Source organism: Nansenia antarctica (assembly GCF_963989245.1).
Source record: "Nansenia antarctica genome assembly, chromosome: 2".
NCBI lineage: Eukaryota > Metazoa > Chordata > Actinopteri > Argentiniformes > Microstomatidae > Nansenia > Nansenia antarctica.
In genome coordinates, this window is record NC_137675.1 from 84,151,268 (window position 1) to 84,164,041 (window position 12,774).

Below are 12,774 nucleotides of genomic sequence, written 5' to 3' on the forward strand. Positions count from 1 at the left end.
CAGAGCAGACCCTGAGCCCTCCACATCAGACCTCCATCACAGAACTTAAGGAACACTTCACGCAGTTAGAAATAGAACTGGTGCAGCTCAAAGAAATGGTCCTGAATCAGAATCATAAAGATAAAGACTCAGCTGGACTCTTACAACAAGAGGAAATGGAACAAACGAGAAAAGAGCAAGAAAGTGTACATGCAACCTGGAAAAAACAATTAACGCAAAACAGAGAACAGCACAACAAAGATCTGTTCACTCTGAAAGAACAGCTAGAGAGACAGAGAGAAGAGAAAGAGAGCCAGAGGAGAGAGCTCACTGCACTGTCAGAACAGGTGAAAGAGCTAAACCATGAGAGTGACAACCACAGAAGAGAAATAGCCGCTCTGAAAGACCATCTGGGAGAACTACAGCTGGAGAAAGAGAGCCATAATGTTCAACTTGTTGCTCTGGCAGAAGAACTTAAGGAGAGGGACAGAACACTGGACGATCTGAAGGAACGAATGACTTCTCTCACTGAGTCTGAGCCACACAGGACTGACCATAGTCCACACACAGCAGTGAGCACCCATGACCGACAGCAGGATGATAACGTCTCTCTACCAGAGAGAGAAGAGTCCAGTAGCCAAACACAGCCAGATGGGCCCATCAGACCAGATAACCTCTCTCTACCAGAGAGAGAAGAGTCCAGTAGCCACACACAGCCAGATGGGCCCATCAGACCAGACGGCCCCACTGCAAAAGTAGACATTGTGATACTAATCGATTCAAATGGAAAATTCATTGATGAGAAAAGGCTTTTCCCCAGGCACAATGTGGTAAAGTTCCGCTGTCCAAACACAGAGGCAGCAATGGGTATGCTATCTGAGACTCGCCTTGGATCCCCAAGCCATATCCTAATCCACACAGGTACGAATGACCTTAGAGCGCAACAGGAGAGAGTGGCCCTGTCTCTTAGAGCTGTCGCCGAAAAGGCATGTCACACCTTCCCCAACTCTAAGATAGTGATGTCCACCCTGTTACCAAGGAAGGATTTCCACCCACAGATGATACAAAAAGTGAATGTCAGCATCTCCAGAGACTGTGAAATGTGGCCAAATGTCCACGTTGCCCACTACCCCTATATAACGGTGGACGATCTTTATGACCCGGTTCACCTCCACAAAGAAGCAGTTCCACTGTTTACCAAGACACTGAAAGATGTCACACTAAATCGACGATCAACACCCAACAGGAGGAGCAACATGGGAGTCTCGAACACTCAAACAACAGAGAGACCAGCCAACAGCATGCCGAGGAGAGCCTTCCAACACAGGCCCAAGCAGCAGCACCTACAACCACCACCACAGCACAGACGTCAGGACAACATCAGTCGTATGGATGAAAACCAGTCTGCACCCAGACCCAGGACCTCACCACCTCCAAGACATGTCGTACCACCACCTCCACAGCAACAGCAGCAGCAGCAGCAGCAGCAGCAGCCAGGCGGACTGTCCTATGCTGATGTGGTCCGAGGAGCAGCAGGCCCCGCCCACAGCGAACTGAGAACCATCCAGGACATGCTGAGCACTTTATGCTCTCATCTAATGGGCCACACCCAGCGGCAGTGGTCATTAAGCAGGTAATGCTTGTGCATGAAGTAAAAAAAAAAAAAAAACATATCTAGGCTACATGCCAAGTTACATTGTAAATATGTCATGTTCTAAACTGTTACTTCTTTCTTCTCAACTTAAAATGTCAATGTGTTACAGTGTCAATGATACAATCGTTTAGCATATCAGTTTGGAATATTCAGGGTTTAAATTCTTATTTATTTGGTTTAAAAAGCAGAAATCTTGAATTTTTAGACAAGGTTACTGGTGTCGATATTGTTATTTTGCAGGAGACTTGGTGCAAAGGAGATGTCCCTACTGGGTGCCCTCCTAACTATAGAGAGATTATAGTCCCATCAACTAAACTAAATGGAGTCACCCAGGGCAGAGACTCTGGGGGGATGTTGATATGGTATAAGTCACAACTAGCTGACTCTATAGAAATAAAGAAGAAAGGGAAAAATCACATTTGGTTAAAAATACAAAAAGATATAATTTCCAGCGAGAAAAGCATTTTTCTATGCGCAATTTATAATCCCCCAATAGAGTCTCCATATTTCAGTGAGGAGATTTTCTCCATCATAGAAGAAGAGATCAGTCATTTCCAGGCCCAGGGATCTGTGCTGATCATGGGAGATCTAAATTCTAGGACTGGTGAGGAGGTAGACTTTACTAGTACTGAAGGTGACAGTTACATCACTGGAGATAACCTTCTTTTTCCTAACCTTACCAACAGGAATAACTATGATAAAACCACAAACAAGAGTGGAAAACAAGTGCTGCAGATTTGTAGAGCGTTGGGCCTGTACATTGTCAATGGAAGGCTGCGAGGGGATTCTTTTGGACGGTATACGTATTGTTCAAGACTTGGAAGCAGCACCGTTGACTATGCTATAACAGATTTAGACCTAAACTCTTTGAGAGCCTTCACAGTAAAAGAACAATCACCTCTATCAGATCACTCCCAGATCACTTTATATCTAAAAAGGGCAGACACAGGTAATATATGTTCTCAGTCCTGTAATCTGTATAACATAAAGAGGAAATACAGATGGGCCCCAAACAGTCCAGAGCAGTACCAGAATGCTATGGTCAGTGAGTCAACACAGTCTCTTCTAGACTCCTTCTTGTCCCAGACTTACCCTCAGAATACTGAAGGTGTAGAGTGCTGTCTGGCACACATTAACCACATATTTGATCATTTGGCCTCATCCTCAAACTTAAAATGCAAAACAAAACAACAAAAGAAAACAAACAGGGAAAGGTGGTTTGATTTAGACTGTAAATCCATTAGGAAGACACTAAGAAATATCTCCAACCAAAAACACAGGAATCCAGAGAGTCAGGAGTTACGCCTTAGTTACTGTGACACTTTAAAGCAATATAAAAAAACACTGAGAACAAAAAAAGACCAATATTTACAAAACCAACTAGAATTAATTGAAGAGTCTCTGGGATCAAATAAATTCTGGGAAAACTGGAACTTATTTACCAAGAAACATAAAAATGAACAATCAATTCAAAATGGTGATACATGGAAAACACACTTTGGGGATCTTTATAGAAAACCTACAAAGAATGAAGCCCAAGAGCAGATCTCAGATAAATTGAAAACCTTTGAAAGAGCTATTAAGGACTATCAGACCCCACTGGATTTCCCAATCACTGAATTAGAATTGGAAGACAAACTAAAGGTTCTGCAGAACAAAAAAGCATGTGGGCCTGATGGCATCTTAAACGAGATGATAAAATATACCAATAGAAAATGTAAATTGGCCATTCTAAAGGTATTCAACTTGGTACTGAGTGTGGGTCATTTCCCTGAAAGCTGGAGTGAGGGGCTGATTACACCCATTTTCAAGAATGGAGACAAATTTGATCCAAACAACTACAGAGGTATCTGTGTAAGTAGTAACCTAGGGAAGTTATTTGGCAGCATTCTAAATTCAAGAATTATATATTTCCTCACAGAGCACAATGTCTTGTGCAAAAGTCAAATTGGATTCCTCCCAAATTATAGAACATCTGACCACATTTTCACCCTACACACACTAATAGATAAATACACAAATCAAAACAAAGGAACAATTCATGCATGCTTTGTCGATTTTCAGAAAGCTTTCGACTCAGTTTGGCATGAAGGTTTACTTTTTAAATTAATAGAAAGTGGAATAGGGGGAAAGTCATATGATGTCATTAAATCAATATATGAAAATAATAAATTGGCTGTTAAAATTGGTGATAAACACACAGACTTCTTCCCGCAAGGGAGAGGGGTGAAGCAAGGATGTAACCTCAGCCCCACCCTCTTCAATATATATTAATGAACTGGCACGGTTATTAGAACAATCACCAGCACCTGGTCTCACCCTTACTGACACAGACATTAAATGTCTCTTTTATGCAGACGACCTAGTCATACTGTCCCCAACTAAAGAAGGTCTTCAGCAAAGCCTGAACATTCTTCATCAGTACTGTCAGACTTGGGCCCTGACAGTAAATATGAAGAAGACCAAAATTATGACCTTCCAAAAGCGATCACGGTTACAGAAGAATCAACCAGTGTTCAAAATAGGTGGGACCCAAATAGAACGGACAAATACCTATACATACCTAGGTTTACAAATTACTTCCACTGGGAATTTCTGTGCAGCTGTGAAGGAACTCAAAGACAAGGCAAAAAGGGCTTTTTATGCCATCAAGCGTTCAATTCAAATCCAAATTCCAATTAGGACATGGCTCAAAATATTTAAATCAGTTATAGAATCAATTGCATTGTATGGCAGTGAGGTATGGGGTCCCTTATTACAAAGTGATTGGGCAAAATGGGACAAAAACCCAGTTGAGATCCTGCATGCAGAGTTCTGCAAAACTATTATCAGGGTACAAAGAAAATGCCCAAACTCTGCATGCAGAGCTGAATTAGGCCAATATCCTTTACTGCTAAATATACAGAAAAGATCTATTAAATTCTGGAGCCATATTAAAAAGAGTGACCCTGCCTGTTACCATTATAAAGCCCTTGCCTGCCAAGAGTTGAACATCCAAAGGAGCCCCCTCAGTCAGCTGGTTCTGAAACTAGCTGACCTCTCACCTTCTGACATCACAAACCCCAGACAGCCTCAGTGCAGCTACACTATCACTCAGAAGATTAGACCTAACCAAATTATAACTAAAGAAAAAGATAAATACATCACATATTGGAACGAACTCACACAATCACAACACAAACTAGAAACATATTTGGCTCTAAACAGACAGTATACTGTGGCAGACTACCTAACCACAGTAACTGATAAAAACCTGAGAAAGACTTTGACAATGTACAGACTGAGCAATCATAGTCTGGCAATAGAGAAGGGCAGACACAGACAAACCTGGCTGCCCAGAGAGGAGAGGCTGTGCTGTCACTGTGATGACGGAGCTATAGAGACAGAGTTACACTTCTTAGCACAATGTAAAAACTACACAAATATTAGAGAGGAGTTCTTCCCAAAATTTGAAACAAATTTCCCAGAATTCCGAAGTATGACAGAAAGGGAAAGATTACCAGCCCTTCTGGGGGAACAGAAAGAATGTGCAGTTTTGGCTGCAAAATATGTCAATTCCTGTCACAAGAAAAGGGACAACCAGTAGGACATACATACAGTATGCCATGTTTTATTCTCTGCACCACCTGCTTTATTTTATTTATATTATTTTTGTTTATTATTTTTTCATGTCATTGATATTATGTTGTTATGTTGTTGTTCGTCATATCTGTGATTGTGCTTTGGCAACACTTGTAAAACGTCATGCCAATAAAGCCTGTTGAATTGAATTGAGAGAGAGAGAGAGAGAGAGAGAGAGAGAGAGAGAGAGAGAGAGAGAGAGAGAGAGAGAGAGAGAGAGAGAGAGAGAGAGAGAGACAGACAGACAGACAGAGAGACAGAGAGACAGACAGACAGAGAGACACAGAGAGAGAGACAGACAGACAGAGAGAGAGACACAGAGAGAGAGAGAGACAGAGAGAGACAGACAGACAGACAGAGAGAGACAGAGAGACAGAGAGAGAGACAGACAGACAGACAGACAGAGAGACACAGAGAGAGAGACAGACAGACAGAGAGAGAGACACACAGAGAGAGAGAGAGACAGAGAGAGACAGAGAGACAGAGAGAGAGACAGACAGACAGACAGACAGACAGAGAGACACAGAGAGAGAGACAGACAGAGAGAGAGACACAGAGAGAGAGAGAGACAGACAGACAGACAGAGAGAGAGAGAGAGTCTCAAGCTGGAGCCTTTATAGCCAAGCAGCTGATCCTCAACAGGTGGAATGTGCTGAATGTGTCAGCAGCAATCAGCGCCCAGCAATTAACAGCTCCATTTGGCCCCTCGGCGACACCTCCTCAGGATCTCTCCTCACAGGAAACAGAGAGCATGATGGGGCAGGGATATAACAATAGCCTTGTTAGGAGACATGGGAAAGCACAGCCATTCAATACAAAATAAAATAATGATTTTATTTTAAATATATATTTTCAGCTTAGAATCTGCGGAGGCTATATAGACAGGGTTTTTTTGTTTTAGTTTTTTCAGGTTTTAGGAACTTTATCCAACACCAGGGATAGGATTGTGGGAAAAGCAAATATGAGAGTACCATGTCAACATATTATACACATTCTAAACATAGCTCTAACATTATTATTGTTTAATTACATGAATAAATAATTATAATAATTATAATAATAATCTGTTGTCCCCAAGTGAGAGGGTGTGGTGGTAGACAACAAAAGACAACAACATTCTACGACATCACTGACTCCACCTCCTTCTATGACATCACTGACTCCTCCTTCTTCTACGACATCACTGACTCCTCCTCCTTCTATGACATCACTGACTCCTCCTTCTTCTACAACATCACTGACTCCTCCTTCTTCTACGACATCACTGACTCCTCCTCCTCCTATGACATCACTGACTCCTTCTTCTACGACATCACTGACTCCTCCTCCTTCTATGACATCACTGACTCCTCCTTCTTCTATGACATCACTGACTCCTCCTTCTTCTACATCATCACTGACTCCTCCTCCTCCTTCTACGACATCACTGACTCCTCCTCCTCCTTCTACGACATCACTGACTCCTCCTCTTCCTGGTCTTTCCGCAGACTGACCTATGGCTCCAGCTTGGACCAACCTGACCAATGAGAATAACACAACTCTCCATCCCCCAGTGGACAACACCTCCATGACCTCCCCCTCCCCCTCCCTCTCCCCCTCCCTCTCCCCCTCCCTCTCCGGCGAGATGTGGTTCGCCACGGTCTGTGCAGACAGACAGGAGGGGCTCTGGCTGTGTTCTGCCATCCTGTTTCTGGAGCTCCTGCTAGGGGTCCCCACCAACGCCCCCACCAACGGGTGCTGGGTCTGATCCTGGGGGGGGCGGCCGGGGGGGGTGGGGCTTCTATCCCCGCCTCGGAGATCCTCAGCCTCAACCTGGCGTGCCTGGAGCTGGCGTGCGTCCCCACGGTCACCGTCCTCTACACCCTGAACCAATTTGTGTGGCAGAGTGACGCCGTTTTTACTCTGGTAGCAGCCTTCTTCACCGGTGTCATGTATACCGGCAGGCCCCTGAACCTGTGTGTGGTGTGTGTGGAGAGATACCTGGCCGTGGTGCATCCCATCACCTACCTCAGGTAACCCACCATTCACACCTGTAACAGTTGACAGGTTTACTACAATTACTACTCTTGCTATGGCTGTGGACAAGTACACTACCGGTAACCTGCAACACTTTACTATACACCTCCATGACCTGTCTATTCCTTCTATGTCACCTGTCTATTCCTCCCCTATGACCTGTCTATTCCTTCTCTATGTCACCTGTCTATTCCTCCCCTATGTTAATGTTAATGTTAATGTTAATTTTATTTATAATGCGCCCCCCATCCAACTTTTACATCGGCCCGGGGCGCAGACTGACCTGTCTATTCCTCCCCTATGACCTGTCTATTCCTCCCCTATGACCTGTCTATTCCTCCCCTATGACCTGTCTATTCCTCCCCTATGACCTGTCTATTCCTTCTCTATGTCACCTGTCTATTCCTCCCCTATGACCTGTCTATTCCTTCTCTATGTCACCTGTCTATTCCTCCCCTATGACCTGTCTATTCCTTCTCTATGTCACCTGTCTATTCCTCCCCTGTGTCCCCCCAGGTACAGGGCCCCCAGGTATAAGCTGGGGTGTGTGGGTGTGGTCTGGCTGCTGACCCTCGCCCTGGCTGCGGCCCAGAGCTACTTCAAGACCCTCATTTCCACGTCGGCCATGTTTGTTCCTCTGCTGGTCGTGGACTCCTTCTGCAGCGTGGCCATCCTCAGGGTCCTGAGGCGCCCCCCGCCCGGCGACGGGGAGAGGGAGATGAGGAGGAGGGAGGGAGAGGGGGAGGCGACGACGACGAGGGAGGGAGAAGGAGGGGGAGGGGGAGGAGGGGGAGGGGGAGGAGGGAGGGGGATGGACCAGACCAAAAAGCGAGCGTTTGTCACGGTGGTGTTCATCCAGGTCATGCTGGTGGTCTGTTACCTTCCCATGATCGCTATTCTCCCCGTTTGGAGTCGTCAATCGGACCTGTTGGTGGCCTGTCAGCTGGTTCCCATAGCGTTGAGCTTCGGCTTGTTCGGGAGCTACGTTCAGCCCCTCCTCTTCCTGTCCAGAGCAGGGAAGCTCCCATGCAGGCGAGCGTAGCGGCCATAAACACGATGCAGCAGCAGCTACCACTGTTCTTCACACCTGGGGGGTATACCATCAACGTCACTAAAGGAAAATCCAGGCTTATTTTAAGTCTCGCGAGGGATTTTCTTTTTTTTTATGTATAAATCTCACGGGATTTATCAAAATAAGCCTGGATTGTCCTTTAGTGACGTTGATGGAATACCCCCCTGGGATGGTGCGGAGACTGCATTGCATGTGCTGGATTTGCACTAAACGTAACGCTTTGTGGTAAAAAAAACAAATAAACACATTTCCAGACACTTTCTTTCTTTCTGAGTCACTAGAATTCATTGTTGCAAACACATTTATGGATATGAGATAGATTATTTTCCCGTTAAGGGATTTGTTTTTTCCACTTGGTTATTTGGTTGTTAAGTCTGATGTCAAACGTGACGTTTAGCAATTTCCGGGTCCAAACCAGAAATTCCCCGCACCAGAGTACCAGTGTACTACAGCGGTAGAATGACCCCCATTTTTTGACCCCCCTTCCCCGTTCGTTAACTCTGTGTTCTATGTGCTCATGTTATCTGTTGCTTGTTGTTTCTGTGTTTTCCGTTTTTCCCATATTGTCAGCGTCTTTGAGCCTCGGAAAAGCGCTATACAAATATAATTTATTATTATTATTACTGAGGAATTTCGAAGACAGCGCCTCAGCCAACGTTGGACCCGGAAACACGTCACGACTTAACAACCGAATAGAGCGATTTTGTAGTGAGAGATGATGTCGTCCCAGCGACTGTGCTTTTTCCTCTCAGCCATTCAACTGTGTAGATTTGTGTAAGTCTCCCCAGGCCGCAGGAAAGCTTTCCTGAACAGTTTTGTTTGTAATGACAACCTGATCCACACAGTGTGTAATTGATTCCTATGCAAATCAGAGACCCTATAAAAAGCTAATATATTAATTCCAAAATCACAGACTATTCTCTCTGCAGTAAGATGGACTCAACTCAACGTACTGAGTGACTTTTGATGACATCTGAGCTCCTTTTAAGAGTGTCATAACAAAGTGGTCTGAACACTATTGTAAATTAGGTATGTACAGTATGTATTTATATTTTACTGAATTTTGCTGTGAAATTATGGGGTATTGTGTGTGGATGGATGGGAAAGAATACATTTAATACATTTTAAATTGAGTCTAAAATATGTGGTAAAAGTTCTGGTCTGAATACTTTCCAAAGCTGCTGTGTGTGTGTGTGTGTGTGTGTGTGTGTGTGTGTGTGTGTGTGTGTGTGTGTGTGTGTGTGTGTGTGTGTGTGTGAGTGAGTGAGTGAGTGAGTGAGTGAGTGAGTGAGTGAGTGAGTGAGTGAGTGAGTGAGTGAGTGAGTGAGTGAGTGAGTGAGTGAGTGAGTGAGTGAGTGAGTGAGTGAGTGAGTGAGTGAGTGAGTGAGTGAGTGAGTGAGTGAGTGAGTGAGTGAGTGAGTGAGTGAGTGAGTGAGTGAGTGAGTGAGTGAGTGAGTGAGTGAGTGAGTGAGTGAGTGAGTGAGTGAGTGAGTGAGTGAGTGAGTGAGTGAGTGAGTGAGTGAGTGAGTGAGTGAGTGAGTGAGTGAGTGAGTGAGTGAGTGAGTGAGTGAGTGAGTGAGTGAGTGAGTGAGTGAGTGAGTGAGTGAGTGAGTGAGTGAGTGAGTGAGTGAGTGAGTGAGTGAGTGAGTGAGTGAGTGTGTGTGTGTGTGTGTGTGTGTGTGTGTGTGTGTGTGTGTATATATATACAGTGTCCCATTGACTGTGATTTTTCCTCTCCATCATTCAACTGTGTAGATTTGTGTAAGTCTCCCCAGGCCTCAGGGTCACATTCCTGAGCAGTTTTGTTTCTCTCCATTTGCATATTAAATTCCAAAATTACATGAACTATTATTCTTATTCTTATTCTTACTATTATTAAGATGGAGTCAATTCAACTTATTGGGTGGTTTGTTCATGTTTTTGTATTTTAGCGTATCATAGCAAAGGGTCTGAAGACGTCTGTACATGAGGCATTTCTGCATTTCTGTATTTACATTTTAATAAACATACTGACATTTCTGAAAGGTTTTTTCACTTTATCATTCTGGGGTATTGTGTGTGTGTGTCATTCTGGGGTATTGTGTGTGTGGATTGATGGCAAATTCTTTCTTTAATTTAATCAATTTTAAATTGAGTCTATAACACAAAATGTGGAAAAAGTGAAGAGATCTGAATACTTAGTGAATGCACTGTGTATGTATGTATGTATATATTATATGTTACGGTACATGTGGGAATATGGATGGTACATGTGGGATAACTAGGGTTAGGGTTAGGTGCTATGTCGACTTGGTACATGCTGGCATGTCTAACCCTACCCCTAACCCTAACCCCCTAGCACCTAACCCTAGTTTTCCCACATGTACCGTATTCCCACATGTACCATAACATATATACAGTATATACCCTATATTGGGTATATATTGGACCGTGGATACTGCTGTGTGCTGTCCTTCACCAAGAGATTGAGTTTTGGCGCCCCCTAGTGACTAGCTGCCGACATTACACTACAGACACAACACACCGCTGAGCCAACACATTATGACCACTGACAGGTGAAGAGAATAACGTTGATCTTGTATTAATATCTGGTCACAATGGCACCTGTCAAGGGGTGGGATATATTAGGCAGCAAGTGAACAGTCAGTTCTCGGAGTGGATGTGTTGGATGCAGGAGAAATGGGCAGGAGTGAAAAACCTGGGGGGTATTCCATCAACGTTGCTAAAGGAAATCTCACGAGTTATCAAAAAAAGTTATAACTCTCTCACTCTCTAGATTGATCTCTCTGTAGCCTGGATTGTCCTTTAGTGACGTTGATGGAATACCCCCCTGATCAACTTTGACAAGTGCCAGACAGCGCATTAGGCATAATACCAACAGCATATTAGGTGGAATACCAACAGCATATTAGGCAGGTGGTCATAATGTTTTGTCTCATCAGCGTAGAATATAAGACACTTCTCATTTCTTTAATCCATCAACAGTTTTATTATTTTTGTTCTGGTAACACATTTTCCCAATGACAGCCTTACAAGAGAACTCCAGTTGAGTTCCAGAGAGAGAGAGAGAGAGAGAGAGAGAGAGAGAGAGAGAGAGAGAGAGAGAGAGAGAGAGAGAGAGAGAGACAGAGAGACAGAGAGACAGAGAGAGAGAGAGAGAGAGACAGAGAGACAGAGAGAGAGAGAGAGAGAGAGAGAGAGAGAGACAGAGAGAGAGAGAGACAGACAGACAGAGAGAGAGAGAGACAGAGAGAGAGAGACAGAGAGAGAGAGAGAGAGAGAGAGAGACATATCAGCTGTAACAATGTTAACTCTGGTCTCGCAGACACACACACACAGTCTCTCTCTCTGTACTGTAAATGCATGACTTCAGAAGGTTCGTACCATAGATATCGACCTGTTGTGTTCTAGGGTACCATAGACCTGTTCTGTTCTAGGGTACCATAGACCTGTTCTGTTCTAGGGTACCATAGACCTGTTGTGTTCTAGGGTACCATAGACCTGTTCTGTTCTAGGGTACCATAGACCTGTTGTGTTCTAGGGTACCATAGACCTGTTCTGTTCTAGGGTACCATAGAGCTGTTGTGTTCTCTAAGATCAGTACAGTCTCTGTGTCGTAGTTCACGTACAGTAGTAATCAACGTCTTCCTCCTCCAGACCTGCTCATAGTACAAAATAAGGTTCCAGTGCATCGAGTCCCAAACTCCGGTTTGACTGTCCTCGTCCTCCTCGTCCTCCTCCTCGTCCTCGTCCTCCTCCTCCTCCTCCTCCCCCTCCTCCTCCCCCCCCTCCTCTTCCTCCTCCCCCAAGCCAGCAGACCAGGGTCCCAAACGTCTAAATACTTCCAAATACTTGAGCTGCCCCTCGGTGTCGTTCGCCTGCTGATGCAATCCCGCCAACAGGAAAGGTCCCAGGTGGAGGTGTGGCCTCTGGGCTGGCCGGTCAAGCACAGTTCAAGTATTTGACGTCAACAACCAAGCGTGTTGACCGATGTCTGTGAGCCGGCCAATCAGACGCAAGCTCCGTGCGTTCTCCACAGCGTCACTGGCTCCTCCCACCACCACCACCACCACCACCACAGACGATGACTCCAGTGTTGACATTTCCTCAATGTTGCAGTAGCATCTAGTCTTAGCTGGGGGTGAGGGAGTGGGGGGTGGGGGAGGCGTGGCTAGTTAGCCCCAGTTAGCGATTGGTCAACGACCAACAGACCAGGCGGAGTCTCCACATCCCCTGCCCCTCCTCTGCTCTGCTGCTCCCCCAGGGCCAGTCAGAACGAGGAGGGTGGATCATCTGAAACCCCGCCCAAAAAGTCGCCCGGATACCGAGCCGACACCGAGAGCCCTGATTGGTCGCAGTCTGTCACAGGAGCGTCTGAGCGAGACTGTACCAACCAATCACAGTTGGGCGCCAGTCCCCAGGTGAGCTGTCC